We start from the raw sequence: 14,152 nt of genomic DNA on the forward strand, positions 1-14,152 counted from the left end.
CCACCCCATCTCTTTTGGGGGATTCCCCCAACAAGAAATGGATGGTCCAGAGACAAAGATGTTTCTCAGAAGGATAAACATCCTTATAGCACACCTTGGGGACCGGTCCTCCTATTCTCTGTTCTTTCTAATCCCCGAGAGAACAGGAGGACTTTGCTTCATTGTGGGCTTCAGAAAGCTGAACAAATTCAGTCAGTGGTTCCTGCTTCATATGGTGATGCTGTTAACCATCACCCCCTCCTCTGTGCCACGGCTCTGAGAGATGTCTACTTACTTCAGTATCCCAATGAGAGCTGCTCCCAGGAGGTACCTCATACATTCCCCCATTGGGTTGCCAAGGCCCCCTGAGTGCTTACCTAAATGCCTGGCTGCCCATCCAAGAGGTTATTTGTATTACGGTAGAGCCTAGAGAACCACTGAGTTTGGGGCACCGTTGCAGTCAGTGCAGTATAAACACATGGCAAAAAGAGAGTCCCTGACCGAAAGAGCTTACAATCTAAATAGAAAGGACAGACAAAAGGCAGTGAGAGGGGAAATGGGCACAGAGAGTGGAAGTGACTAACCCAAGGTTACCCTGCCGGTCAGACACAGAACCAGGAATAGAATCCAGGTCTCCTGATCACACTGCCTCTTTTCTGCCTCTCCTAAGGGGTTCAGTTCTACCCCTACCTGGATGATATTCAAGAAATTTCTTCCTGCCTGCACATATCTTCTTCTTTCCTCTGGAGATGGGCCCCAGCCTGAACTGAGGGCAGAGGCTAACTTTCATGGGAGCAGCTCTTTGTTCCATAGTGCGGACTGCCATTGCCTACAAGAGCTGCTTGCGGGCACTTGAAAGACCACCCCTTCCCTAAGGATACAACCTCCTGGCACAATCACACCTTTCTGAGACTCATGGCTTCTAGTCTATGAGTGTCCATGAACTAGTGATAAGGCCTCTTCAGTTCAGCCTGTTATTTACAGATGAGGAGTGGACAATCTGGAGGCATGATTGCTCAGGAAGTGTCCTTTGGGGCATTCCACTTCCATTTGCAGGGACCGGGTATGGATGTCTCAAACAAGGGTTGGGAAGCCCATCTCAGTAACTGAGAGCAGTCTAAGAAATCCAGAACAGAGCTTCTAGTGCTATGGCTAGCGTTAAAAACTTTCCTTCCTCCTGTCCAAGGGCTTGTCAGTACAGATCTTGGCAAACAAAACCATAGCCGTTGATTATCTCAGCCCCGAAGGGAGTGTTTGATTTCCCCCATCCCTCCATGTCGTGAGGCCTCTGGGACTCATGTCCACTTTGCCAGGCCTCACCTTGGTTCTTTGTCTGGGAAAAGCAGATCTCTCCTAGATGGTCTGAACACAGCCAACAAGAGTGGCCCCTGGTCACTTCATTAGAAAAGACCGTTGTCGGTCTATGGGGAGTGGAGCTGTGTGCCTTGGAAGACAGCACCAAATTCTCTCTCCAGTAGTCAAAAGCAGGCAGGGATCCAGACTCGCTCCTCGTGAACTGGAGTCAGGACCCTTGTGTTGTCTCTCCCATCCCTCTGCTCCCTGATGTCACCAGAACCACTGTGCTTCTTTTCAATATCCTCTGACCTCCTTAGAAGCAGGTCTTAGAAGCAGCAGGTTCTTTATCCAGGCCCAGACACACTCCTTCTAACAACATAGGTCTTCGCCCCCTGGCAGCTGTAGCTCTTGAATGCTCAGTTGAGGCACAACCTCAAGTTCCTTTGGAATCTAAGAATTCGGTTTCTAGAGATGTACTAAATGGCGATCCTTTACAATATAGACAAGTAGCAGAAACGTAGCCTTAAAGGCCTGATTCTGCTCTCCATGCTGTAACTCAGGAGTAACTTTGTGGAACTCAGTGCAGTTATGCTTGTGCAAAGCTGGTGCGAGTGAGAGGAACATGCAGACCTCTCTCTGACCGTGGGTTGGTCCAGCACAGATAAATCCAGCACCAGCACTCTCACGGGTCTTCCTCAATTCCTTGTTTAAAAACAGTGCTTGCTTTGGCTACTCAAGTTCTATATGGCATGTTTAGCAGCTTATTACCCTCCACTCCAGAGATCATTCATTGTTTTCAACTGACCATGACAAGATTCCTCAAGGGTCTGGTTCATATCTAGGAGCCCTGTGCCACCTTGAAGCTTGAATTCAGTACTGGAAAGATTAAAGCACCTCTCTTGGAGCTCATGGGCCAGTGGTTCCATTGTGACCTGTTCCCCAGGCTGCATACCTAGCAACTATTATATCAGCCTGGAGGTGAGTGAGATACAAGTGCCTGTAGCCAATCCTTTTCACAATGTTCTGTAAGGATAGGGTGATGCTGAATCTGCACCCTAAATTTCTCCCTGAAGTCCTCTCTGGATGCCATCTCAAATAGTCCACTGGTCTCTTTTCCAGAAGCATGTGTCTAACCAGGAGAAGCTCAGAGCACATAAATCAGATGTCAAAAGAGCATAGGTCCGTTAATTGGATAGGACAAAACCTTTCTCTGGCCTTCAGATTTTTTGCGGGGTGGTGTTTAGGGAGATATTCAAGTGAACAGTCAACCTCCAAGAGATTGTCTAGGTGGAATAGACTCTCTACTCAATACTGTTTATGACCAAGTGGGCGTGTCAGTGACAGATCCCAAGGAGGAACATTTTACTAGATGCTAAGGCAGTTTCTGTGGAATGATTGAGAATTGTCTTTGTTTCTGAAAACTGCAATGTAGCTCTCCATTCCCCATTAGCTTCTTGACCATCAGTGTTAAGTCTAAAGATTTTTATGCAAAGGCAGCCCTCTTTCTCCAATTAGGAGCTTTCCAGCCCTCATACAGGGGCTTTTACTCCCAGTCGCTCTCCTAGGAGTGGGGAATCTACAGAGGTGGTTGGGTTTATAATCTCATACCAAATGCTCAGTGAGTTTGTGTGTGTGTGTGCAACTTGAAGTCCCTGCTGCTGCTTGTAAGGAGGTGCATGTGTCTCAAGAGTGTATATCTTCAGAGGCAATATACTTGGGTTCCAGTTACCGATAAGTAACCTTCCTCTTTCTAGTTAGCTAAGAGCTTGTGCTATGAATTAAGGACAGAACCATCCCCCAGAGTTCAGCCAGTGCAAGATCGTATTTGGTCTATCCAACGTCTCTTCACGCCGGCTTGTGTCTCTGTATTTGTTTTCACTCTGCCCACTCCCTGCTCCATTTTTAACCCTGATTTTCTCTCTGCATTTGTTTTCTGCCTGGATTCTTTTCTTTCCAGTCTCTGACAGGAATAGGAACCCAAGCAGCTTTCAAGTTCAAGGCAAAGACTTCACACCCATGGTGTCTGAGTGGATTGAGCATAGTGAAAGCACCCCTGCCCAGTGAACGTGCTTAAAAGATGGGATGAAGTGGGGAGCTTTGTCCTGGGTGCAAGTGAGTGCCTGGTTTAGCACCATCTGTTACATGTTGGTTATAGTGTTTGGGAGTTACCAGCTCAACAGGTATCTGTTTTGACCAGGAAGTATCAGCACCAAGTCCTTGGCCATCCCCCTCTGCTGCTTCCCTTCCCTCCTGAGAAGGACTCTGCTCAGGCAGGCCCTTCTGCCCACCTGCAGGCTAGGCCAGTGCCCCATGCTTAGAGGGCACTGGGCCATGCCTTGTGACACTGGCTTTTCCACCTGGAGGGTTTCGAGGCAGGGGGAAGAGTGGGTGTCCCTTCCACGCTGTGCTCTTTCCTGTGTGTGGCTGATGTGCCTTTGCTGTGTATTTTCTGTTTCATTGCTCTCCGGGAAGAAGGGATCTGCACGGACAGGGCTGTTAAACCCTCCTCCAGAGACTGGGGAGGGGAGGGAATGAGGCAGGTGGGGAGGAGACTTTTTCCTTTCATCTCCAATCTCAGAACGGCTAAAGGAGAATCTCAGGCAGCCGTCCCTACAATAATACCCCTGTCTGCTGTCTCTCTGGGCTTCTCTCCCCCGTAACAGATACAAGAATACCATACTTTAGCCTCAATTGAAGCAACAGAGGTTTAAATGCTTTCAGCTCAACCACTGTATTCAGATACTGCTGGAACAGCAGAGCATTCAAGCTCAGACAGCCGCGAACTGAAAACCCAAGCCTACAGAAAAGGGAGAGCAAAAGACAGAAAGAAAGAAAGCAGGAAACCCAACGTCAACAATCCCATAACTCGCTCCAGCTCATTCATTTTTCTTCTCCCGGCAGCTCTGGGGAAGGGATCGAGTGGCGTGGTAAGGAATACAAATGCTTCTCTATTTCTTTTTCTTTGTCCCAGTGAATTTATTTGTAGCAGGGGGTTCTAATTCGATGGATTTGGGGTTATTTTTTCCCCTCTTTACGATCTGCAGGCGCAATGGCAAGCTCTGTGTGTCTCTGGCTTTTTTCTTTTTTTTTTTTAAATATGGATTAAATGTTGATTGCTGGAGATGGGAACAATTATTATTAATTGCTATTCATTATTTATAACCATTCTCCTTTTTATTAACTTGGAGGCAGTCGACCTCTCTATTGCCAATGACTATCTCGCTATCAGTGCACGCACATACATCTCTCTTGCTCTCCATAGCCATCAACATGCCTGAGGGGGACTGAAAGGAAATGACTAATGGCTAGTGTTTGTTTAACCCGTTCTCTTCCACTGCCCAGATCAGAAGGGAAATCGAAAGAAACATAGACTCTTTTACTGCATTCCCCCTTGCTACTGCTGCTTGGAAGCAGGGTATGTACAACAAAGTTGTAAATAACAATTTTGTCCAGGGACACAAATGAGTAAGTCTGTGGATGGGTGATGAGAGTAGAATGGAAAGATACATTGAGAATCTAGGGGGTATTTCTGATGGAAAGTACAAAGGCCAGCCCTTTCTCTTGACCTGTGCAAACCTCATTTGTTCCTTGTTGCTTAGAGGGTTTTTTTTTAAATCCAAGCTGCTGCTTGTTCTGTGGACAACAATAGAAGAGGGTAAACAAACAGATGTTTTATGTTTTTCTTCAATACGCTGCTGATCAAGGTAAAGATAATAAAAAGATGGTTTGTTTGTTGGATGGGTGGCTGGGCACAAACACCTGCGAGGCTAAAGAGCTGTTTGATAGACCCTCATCCTTTTGTGGCGTTTATCTGAAATGCTGAGCAGCACTGTGGGTATCTGCTCAGTTATAGAGGGAGGGAGAGGGGAATGACAGATGATAGGCTAATGGGGTCAGCTTGGGCTGGAGATCAGCAAAGAGGGGTGTGGGTTGAGAGGAGAATTAGCTGTGGACTAGAACGGACCCTTTCTACACCGCCTTCTCCAGTGACTTCCCCTGCATTGATGGTACTTGCATCAGGTCTGCAGTATTAAAGAGCCGGTTATATCATGCTGGCGGCATTGAAGCAAGCTGGAGTCTGCTCAACATGAGCAAGGGCTGCAGTTTAGTTTTGGTTCCAACCTGCTTGCTCTGGAGGGATTCTCTGGCGAAGGAGTTTCTCCCCCCCCCCTTTTTTTTTTAAAAAGAAGGGGCTATTGAGGGAGCTGCGTGAAAAGTCAGTGTGCTTAAATGACAGCTCCTTCGACTGCTCTCTGGGAGCAGCCGCTTAGCTTGTTGCTTCAAAAGGAGGATGCTGACTGCTGCAGCCCCAATGGAGATGCTTGGAAGGGTGTATTGATTAAGTGGTGGGGGCACATCATCTGTGCAGATGCCCAAGCAAAGAGACTGGGGAGAGAGCAAAACACAGCACCGAGTAGTAAGGGCTCAGTGTTTCCTACCTATTGTAAGCACTGTATTGCAAAGATGATTAACCCTCGAAGGCTGAGGCATATCCACTATAGTGCTTCTGGTTGATCTGGAATAATACAGGTGCTACAGGACGTTCTGGGAGACTTATGTTTGATGGAATCCACATAAAATACGTAGAGTTCCTGGGAATTAACTAGTATGCAGCCCTATATACTAGATCCCTGAGTGGGACTATTTTTTAAATCTCGCTCCTGTCCCACCATGCAATTCCCACTCCTGCATTGTTTCTTGTTTGTTTTTATCCTGATCCTATCTGCAAAAACCTTAGATCCCACAAGAGAGACCGATTCTCCCATGCTACTAAAAAAACAAAACAAAATTGGTTGTTCAATATATTATATACATAAACAGAATTAGACACAATTTTTATGTGGCAAACTGATGAGAGAGTTAGTGTTTTCTGGCAAATTACCACAGTCCGTTTTTTGCCCACCCAATCCCACCTGCAGAAAAGTACATTTTACCGGCTCCCGCTATTATGGCAACAGGTTCTGCGGGATCTCAGACCCACTGCAGGGCTCTACTATATACACCATCTCATGGCTGGTAGAGGAAAGAGAAGGCTCCTCGGGGCTTGGGTACTGCATTGGTAGGACGTGAGGTCAAGAATGGGATATACAAACTTTCTGGACTGGGATAATCTTGTAGCCAGGTTTCTAGAGTGAGATGGTGCATGAAGGAAAGAGGAGAGAGTGAAACCAATGCAACCACCAGCCAGGCCTGATGGACTCTGAAGCTGGGGGTTTGGCAGAGGTGGGGATATGGGGTTCCGGACCTGGGCACCCTGAGGTGCTGGGCTCTGAGGCGTGGACCTGTTAAAAGGAATAGTGTTGTTAAGCATTGGATTGACAAGCCTATCCACTGAAATCTGTTACCCACAGAGCAGTCACAGTCTGAGCAGCAGCAGCAGTGCGAGCTTCCCCCACACTGCCTCTGTACACCTGGCTGGGAGGAACCACCCTTAGGGGTGAATGAGCAGTGAATCTCATGGCCAGTTAGATCCTTGGCCTCCCTGCTGAGTCTGCCAGCTGTCCGCTCCTGTGGTGGTGTCTTCAGACAGAAAAAATGGGCTGAGACCCTCCAGGGAGTAATGATTTCTGGGCACAGTTCGCCGAGGCTGGTCTTGATCCGGTGACATAGAGGGCAATTGTTTTAATCCGTCACCCAGCCACCTCATCTTTTTCAAGGAAGAGTGTGAGAGAGACAGAACTAACAGGGTCCTAGAATGTGAGGAGAGCAGTTAGGCAGGAGACAAGCACATGGCCACTCCAGACAATGGGATTAGTCAGGGTGAGGTGCCTCTACAGATGGATGAAGATGCTGGTGCTATGAATGCAGCCCTGGCCTTTCAGTGTAGCTTTTTAACCACCTCTTTGCCCTAAACGAGGAGCCTTCAACCTAAAGGATCTCCAATGGTTTTGAAAATGATGCCACTGTTCCTGTAGACTTTCTAGCTACATGTCCTTCAGAGCGTGCCCAGTGCCTGATTGCCTATCCAGACTATACCCAGTGTCTGCTTTCCCCCTCCCTCCTGATACACAAAGCCAGCAGAGGCAAGTGAGCACAATGGTGTCCAATTCACTTAACAAATGGAGATCTGAGAAGTTGCTGGTGCTTGGGCTGTACATTGTACCCTCTGGCACATAAGTCTGATTGCAGATTCCACCACCTCTCCTGGAATTTCCTCTTGCTTTTTCCTGTATGGTAAGAAGCGCAGTATGTGTATATGCACAGGTACATTCTGAGCACCACTGTGCAGATAGGTCAGCATCTAGGGAGCTCTGTTTTTCTTTGGTTCTGTGTCTTTTGTGACAAATATGTGTGACTTTTGTGACTTCCCTCCTTCCCACCTTAATTCTTTCTCAATCCCCTTCTTTCTATACATTTCTCTTTTACACCCTCCTTCTTTCCCCGTCCTTCTCCATTTTGTAGACTTACTTTGATTCTGCTTCTCAGCATCCCCCCTTTCCTTTCCTCTCTTCCTAGTTCAGTGTTCGCTCATTTTTTCTCTCTCTCATTCACTCCTTTCAAGTCCTCCTCCTCCTCCTCAGTTTTGCTCCAGCTCAGCTCTGAAGAAAAAAGCCCAGCCCCTTATCTGTGGGTGTATTCCTGCCAAATGTTTACAAAAAATAGCACAATGTACAGACCGAATCCTGGCATTATTACACACCCAGACAGATAGCATAGTAAATAATCCTGCCTTTCAAATACTCCTCCAGTCCCTACTACTGCCATCACTTTCTCCTGCTCCCATGTCTCTGAGCTAAATGTATATTCATTTTGCACATACATACATTTCAGAGGTACCCAGTCTGGGTATTCAGTATATATGCGTATAGCAGTGGTGGGCAATTTGCGGCCCGTCAGGGTAATCCGCTGGCGGGCTGCCAGACAGTTTCTTTACATTTGCACGGCCGCCCGAAGCTCCCAGTGGCCGCGGTTCACCGTTCCCAGCCAATGGGAGCTGCAGGAAGCAGCGGCCAGCATCATTGGCCAGGAACGGTGAACCGTGGCTACTGGGAGCTGCGGCTGGCCATGCAAATGTAAACAAATTGTCTGGTGGCCCGCCAGCGGATTATCCTGATGGGCCACAGGGTGCCCACCACTGGCATATAGTATCTCAGTATGTATGTATCAATGGCTGGCATGACTGTTTACATTGTATGTGAACATAGAATGTCTGTCTATGCATTACACTGTACCACTATCTGTATCTATCATTGACGGGATCAAACCCGGGACCTCTGGAGCTAAATGCATGAGCCTCTACTGCATGAGCTAAAAGCCACATGGCTCTTAGCGAAGGCTGTAGCAGACTCATTAATCTCTAAGTGGTCTCGGTGCCACTAGAGGGGACAGAGCACCACACCCTGAAGATCTGTGGGTTACATGTATAGATAGTTTTATTAATCTGTTTAGTGCCGTGCGTGTATAACATTTTGCAAATAGAGGACATAGCTCTTTGCGTGAAGAATAAGCACCTATTTATTGACTCAATGACGTCAGTGAAGGCAACAGGAATGAGGAAGGTGAAGGGAGGTGCAAGGATCACAACAAAAGATTGTCAAGGTTTCAGTTAATGATGCATGGCATGCCAAAGGTGATAGTTAGTTTCACACATACGTTTATGTATAGATAATTGTGGTCAGATGTTTGGCTGCGTGTGTGTGTTCTCCCTGTGTGCTGTCCCAGCTTTGCGCAGACAGTTGGCACAGTATACCTCGAGCGAACCACCCACTGACCACAAGATCCGTTAAGGTATCAAAGCACCCAGCCAGGTTTATTGTTGATGAAGCACGATATTAATATCCCACAGACTCTACCGGACCACTAAGATATGGACCATCTCAGTGAATGGCGGGACTTTCCGTTCCTCACTAGGCTAGACAGAGACACTCCATTTGAGGCTCCATTTTATACATCAATACAAACAAGTTGTATTGTACTGTATCGTACTCTCCCTCTGACGTTGTTAGTTGACACCCTCTGACATAGCTGATTACCACCCACCACCGTGTACATCTCTATTCATTACACTGTCATCCTGATCTTATCTTTAGGATGGATCAGCATGTTCCTGTTATCTTTAGGGAATGTGTTGGTATCGAGGTGTTCTGGTACCACCCTTCTGCAATATGTTTACCTATATATTCTTGTGCCTAGCACTACTTAGGAATGTGTGTTTCTGCAATATCAGCCCTGTTCTTGCCAAATTCTGTGAGCAGGTCCTGCCTCTTACTCACAACTTAACTTTGCTTTAGCCCAGCAAAGTTTTGACTACTACTTTAGCTCAGGCCTCAGACTAGGCCTCTGATACAAAGGCTTATGTCTCAGGCTCTCTTCCTACTATATTCCCCCACTTTTTGTCTTTTTATGGGGAGGATGTTTACCCATCGTTTCAGAAAAGCATAATGCATGGGCTGAAGATGACCCAGTGGGCTAAACACTGTTATGTGATTACCTTACTTTACCATTTATACATTTATGCCCCATTTGTTCCGTAGTTTGCACATTTTTTTGTACGATTGATGAACAGGTTTTATTTTTCAATTGTTTTTAGTTCCTTATGGTGGACCTGGGAATGTTAGGCCCGGGACTTTGAGGAATGTAGTTTTATGATTGAGCCTTGGTGACACATTTAAATAATTAATATGTATGAGTAATATGGATATGGTGCATATATTTGTAGTGTATATGGGTATATATGTATAGTATGTATGTGTACGTATGACACCATCTTATACTGAAGCATAACAATTTTTCTTTTAATTTGGGGTTGTAGTTTCGTCCTTGTGGTACGGCAGATGGCAATACACTTTTATTAGGGCAATTACAGTTACCACCTATATTATCATTAGTAGTAGGCTGAGTGTTTTCAAACACTGGGATAGGCATTATTACAGTGTGTTCCACAGTGCTATATATATGAGAAGCAAAACAGACATTTGGAGCAGTGACATTACAAATAAGGCCTTTATATATAAATGTTTTGTAATTAGTTACTACAAAGTACTGTCCATCCATGTTATAGGTTACCCTTACTGCTGGTTGTTACCCTCTGGTAAGCTTTACTGGGAAGGAAACAGGAACAGGTCGCTGTTTTGTTTTATTGGTTGCATTATTTAGTGATACCCGAGAAGCTGACATAGATTCAGTTGTTTTTTATGGATGCTGGTTTTCGGATAACCTACTGAATGGACAGTCACCAATTTATCAAATATTGTTGTGTCAGGATTTAGTGTTGGTACCCAGACACTGAACAAGATTGTTTTGAATAACATGTGCCTTCTTTATTGATCCCAAACTGTGACTGGTACTACCAGGGAATTTGTTTACCCAATTTGTAGTTACTGTGTAACTTAATTTTTTTACCAATTTGTTTTTTTTTCTTGCCTTCGTGTTGTTTGCTGCCATTCGTTTGTTGATTTTTACCTGTGTGTTGATTAAACAGGTTAGCAAGGTTATGCACATTGTAAATGATGTACAGCAATAATACAACAATACATCAATAATGCCGTTGCTTTTACGTAGTAGCCAAGTTTAATTTAACTGATGGTGGTTTCTATGCGATTGCCAACATAATTGTTCATATATAGTAGATTGAGGTGTATTTGGCCAGTTTTTTATTTATAAAGCACTCCATTTTCCCTTTTTTTGATGCTTGGGGGTTTCTTCAGTGAATACTGAGATCTTTTGGTGTTTTTGTGGTGTGATATTTTTTGGTGTTTTTGGTTTGTGGGATCCAATTATTACAGAGGACAGCATGCTTACTTCCCAGATCAGTAGTTGGGGGGTCACCAATGTGGTCAGATGTTTGGCCGTGTCTGCTGTCCCAGCTTTGTGCAGACAGCTGGCATAGCGGACCTCGAGCGAACCACCCAATGACCACAAGATCTGTTAAGGTACGAAGGCACCCAGCCAGGTTTACTGTTGACAAAGCACTGTACTAGTATCCCACAGACTCTATCGGACCACTGATACTTGTATGCTTGTAACAATGGCCCAGCTCAGTGAATGGTGGGACTTTCTGTTCCTCCCAAGGCTAGCCAGAGACACTTGCTTTGAGGCTCCATTTTATACATCAATACAAACAAGTTACGTACTGCCCCTCTGATATAGTTAGTTGACACCCTCTGATGAAGCCAGTTACCACCCATCACCTTGTACATCTCTATTCATTACACTGTCATCCTGACCTTATCTTTAGGATGGGTCAGCATGTTCCTGTTATTTTTAGGGAATGAGTTCATATCAAGGTGTTCTGATACCACCCTTCTGAAATATGTTTACGTATATACTCTTGTGCCTAGCACTACTTAGGAATGTGTGTTTCTGCAATATCAGCCCTGTTCTTGCCAAATTCTGTGAGCAGGTCCTGCCTCTTACTCACAACTTAACTTTGCTTTATATCAGCAAAGTTTTGAGTATTACTTTATCTCAGGCCTCTAATACAAGGGCTTATGTCTCAGACTTTCTTCCTACTACAATAATAGCATTGTCAGTCATGTGTATAGTCTGCAGCATCAGAATTCCAATACTGTGTGTGCTGTTGTGGTTGCTAGTCTGAGTTGGCAGTTGCTGTGATTGTGAGTCAGTCTTTCTGCAGTTGCAACGGTTGTGAATCTGTGTCTGCCTCTAATTGCTGTGTGGTTGGACTAGTGTTAGGTTGTTACACTTGTGGCTGAGTCTGTGCGCCTGCCTGTAGCTGTGGTGGTTATGAACTAGTCTCTACCTGGATCCAGAGTAGCAGCCTTGTTAGTCTGTATTCGCAAAAAGAAAAGGAGTACTTGTGGCACCTTAGAGACTAACCAATTTATTTGAGCATAAACTTTCGTGAGCTACAGCTCACTTCATCGGATGCATTCCTGGAATCACTTTCAGGGAAATTACGGGGGGGAAACTGGGATTAGTTTTGGTTTATGGGAAACATTGTTGAGCAGCTTTTGGTTTTGCTAAATTAAACCCAGTGGTGGTTTGGACCCTGCTCATAATTATCAGTCACCAGCACGCTGGGGAATGTGGATAAACAAACCCAGTTTGGGGCTCGACTCTCAATCCAATGAGCATCCTTGTTTCCATATTGCCTTTTCCCTTTATTTTTCCCCTCACGTGCCTCCTCCTTTGTGAGTATTTTGTATTGGTATTGTAGTGCAGAAACCACACTTGAGAGCTTCCATGTGTCTCTAACACTTGGTCTGAGTGGCAGATTCTTTGCAAGGCCTGATGATAAATGTATAGGCTTTGTGCCTCTTAGGTCTGTGTGGGAGTCCCATCGGTTTTCTCTCTGTGTGTGTTTTGAGTCATTGGGGTTGTTCTGGGTGCATCTCACAGGTGCTTGTGAGTTCAAAGATTCCTCTGCTGGTGAGAGGAAAAGGAAGCTCTTATGTTCTTTCTCGTACCACGGTGGGGAAAGTGATCCTTGCATGTAATAATAAAAACAAGCAGATCAGTTTGTCAGGTTCTCTGGAACCTTCCTCTATGAAAGGCTTGAGGCAAACGGACAATTTTTTAGGCACTTCCTGTGGGGACAGTGTCATGCAGTGTAATTCAGACTGCAAGAATTACTAGCATTACAATGTTGTGGGGATGAAGTCCAGCAGCGCTCAGGCTGCTCATTCTTACTAGAGGGCTCTCTGCTGTACAGGAATGGATTTCTTATTCCAGACTGGATCAAAGTCTACTATAAACCACCTCCTCTTTGCAGACGCGGCATGAAAACAGCCTGAGAGACAGAGCCATTCAGAAAGAGGCTCCTCGGTGCTAGCACCGTGGTGACCCTGTCACTAGTCAGTTAAAAACAGCGGTGCTTTACCCAATCACCTCCCCACAGCCCTTTTAATTAAACAGTCTATTCAGACAATCACTGTTGGATTTATAGAGGGTGCCTCACACAGAGATAGATTTTGCTTGGTCCTTTTGTTGGTGAAAAGGACAGGTGCAGTCAAAGCCCCTGTGCTCAGAGGGGTCCAGCCAGTGTCCCTTTGCACAGGGGAGCAGCGGAGGTACTCCTGTGCACTCAAACCATCCCAAATGGCCCATGGATCTGTTTTGGAAACAATGGGGAGATTTAAAAGAGCCCCTAAGCCTGCCTTGTGCCAGCAAGGAAGGGAGAAAGAATGCTGAGTTGTACATTATTTTTACTCACAGGAGGTGATCAGATGCTCACGAGCGTTGATATAAGACCATGGGTGATCTGGCCCATCATTGCCCTGGGGCTAATGCAGCTCCAATGCCAGCCAGTGTCCACTAGGCACAATCCAGCCCATGACCCCTGCTTTTGTTTACAACAGTTGAAGCAACGCATCTGAGAAAATGTATGCAGAAGTGTCAGCTCTCAGGATCTGGCCCTGTTTCTCTCTCCATTCCCTTCAAGAAAAAGCCTGACTAGAATGAGGACCACAAAATGCTCTAATTGTAGCTCACACTCCACCACTCCCACCTCACCTTTCCCAATAAAAATCAAGCCCAAACGAAAGGAAGGAGAGGTTGAGTGGTGTGCCAGGCTATCTCCTGTAGTCTCAGCGGCACTGTCTGCACTAGGAAATTGAGCTACTGCTGGCAAAGCATCCACCTGAATTGGTAGTGAAGACTCTTCTGCCCTAGTGCAGATGGACCCAAATTATTTTCAGCGCCATGGCCATGAGCTAGAAGGGTCCTTAAGTATGTGCCTATCTTTAAGGAAGCGAGCAGTCCCATTGGCTTCAATGGGACTGTTGTGACTGTAAAGTTAACCATATGCCTAGGTACCCTGCTGAATGAGGGCCCTTTACAGGATGCATGCGTAGGAATTGATGGAGCCATAGTCAGTTTCCTGGTGTAGACTGGTGTGTAACTGTGGTCAATGTTAATACCATCCTAGTATCCAGTTCAGCTCTTGCTTTCACTGACCATGGTCTTCAACCAGCCT

The 14,152-nt window shown here is 45.8% G+C and overlaps 1 protein-coding gene across 2 annotated transcripts in view; it reads left to right on the forward strand.

The window, feature by feature from the left end:
• The first annotated feature begins 3,770 nt into the window (after positions 1-3,770).
• Positions 3,771-14,152, forward strand: part of GABRA3 (gamma-aminobutyric acid type A receptor subunit alpha3) — a 138,237-nt gene continuing 127,855 nt past the window's right edge. Inside the window, exon 1 of one of the 2 annotated variants that reach the window (XM_074964375.1) lies at positions 3,771-4,202. The gene's annotated coding sequence lies outside the window, so the exon portion shown is untranslated. Of the gene's footprint in view, positions 4,203-4,621; positions 4,691-14,152 lie in introns of those variants that run through there. The other variant, XM_074964377.1, reaches the window with a different exon arrangement.

The sequence above is a fragment of the Natator depressus genome, chromosome 9 (genome assembly GCF_965152275.1).
Source record: "Natator depressus isolate rNatDep1 chromosome 9, rNatDep2.hap1, whole genome shotgun sequence".
Taxonomy (NCBI): Eukaryota; Metazoa; Chordata; order Testudines; family Cheloniidae; genus Natator; species Natator depressus.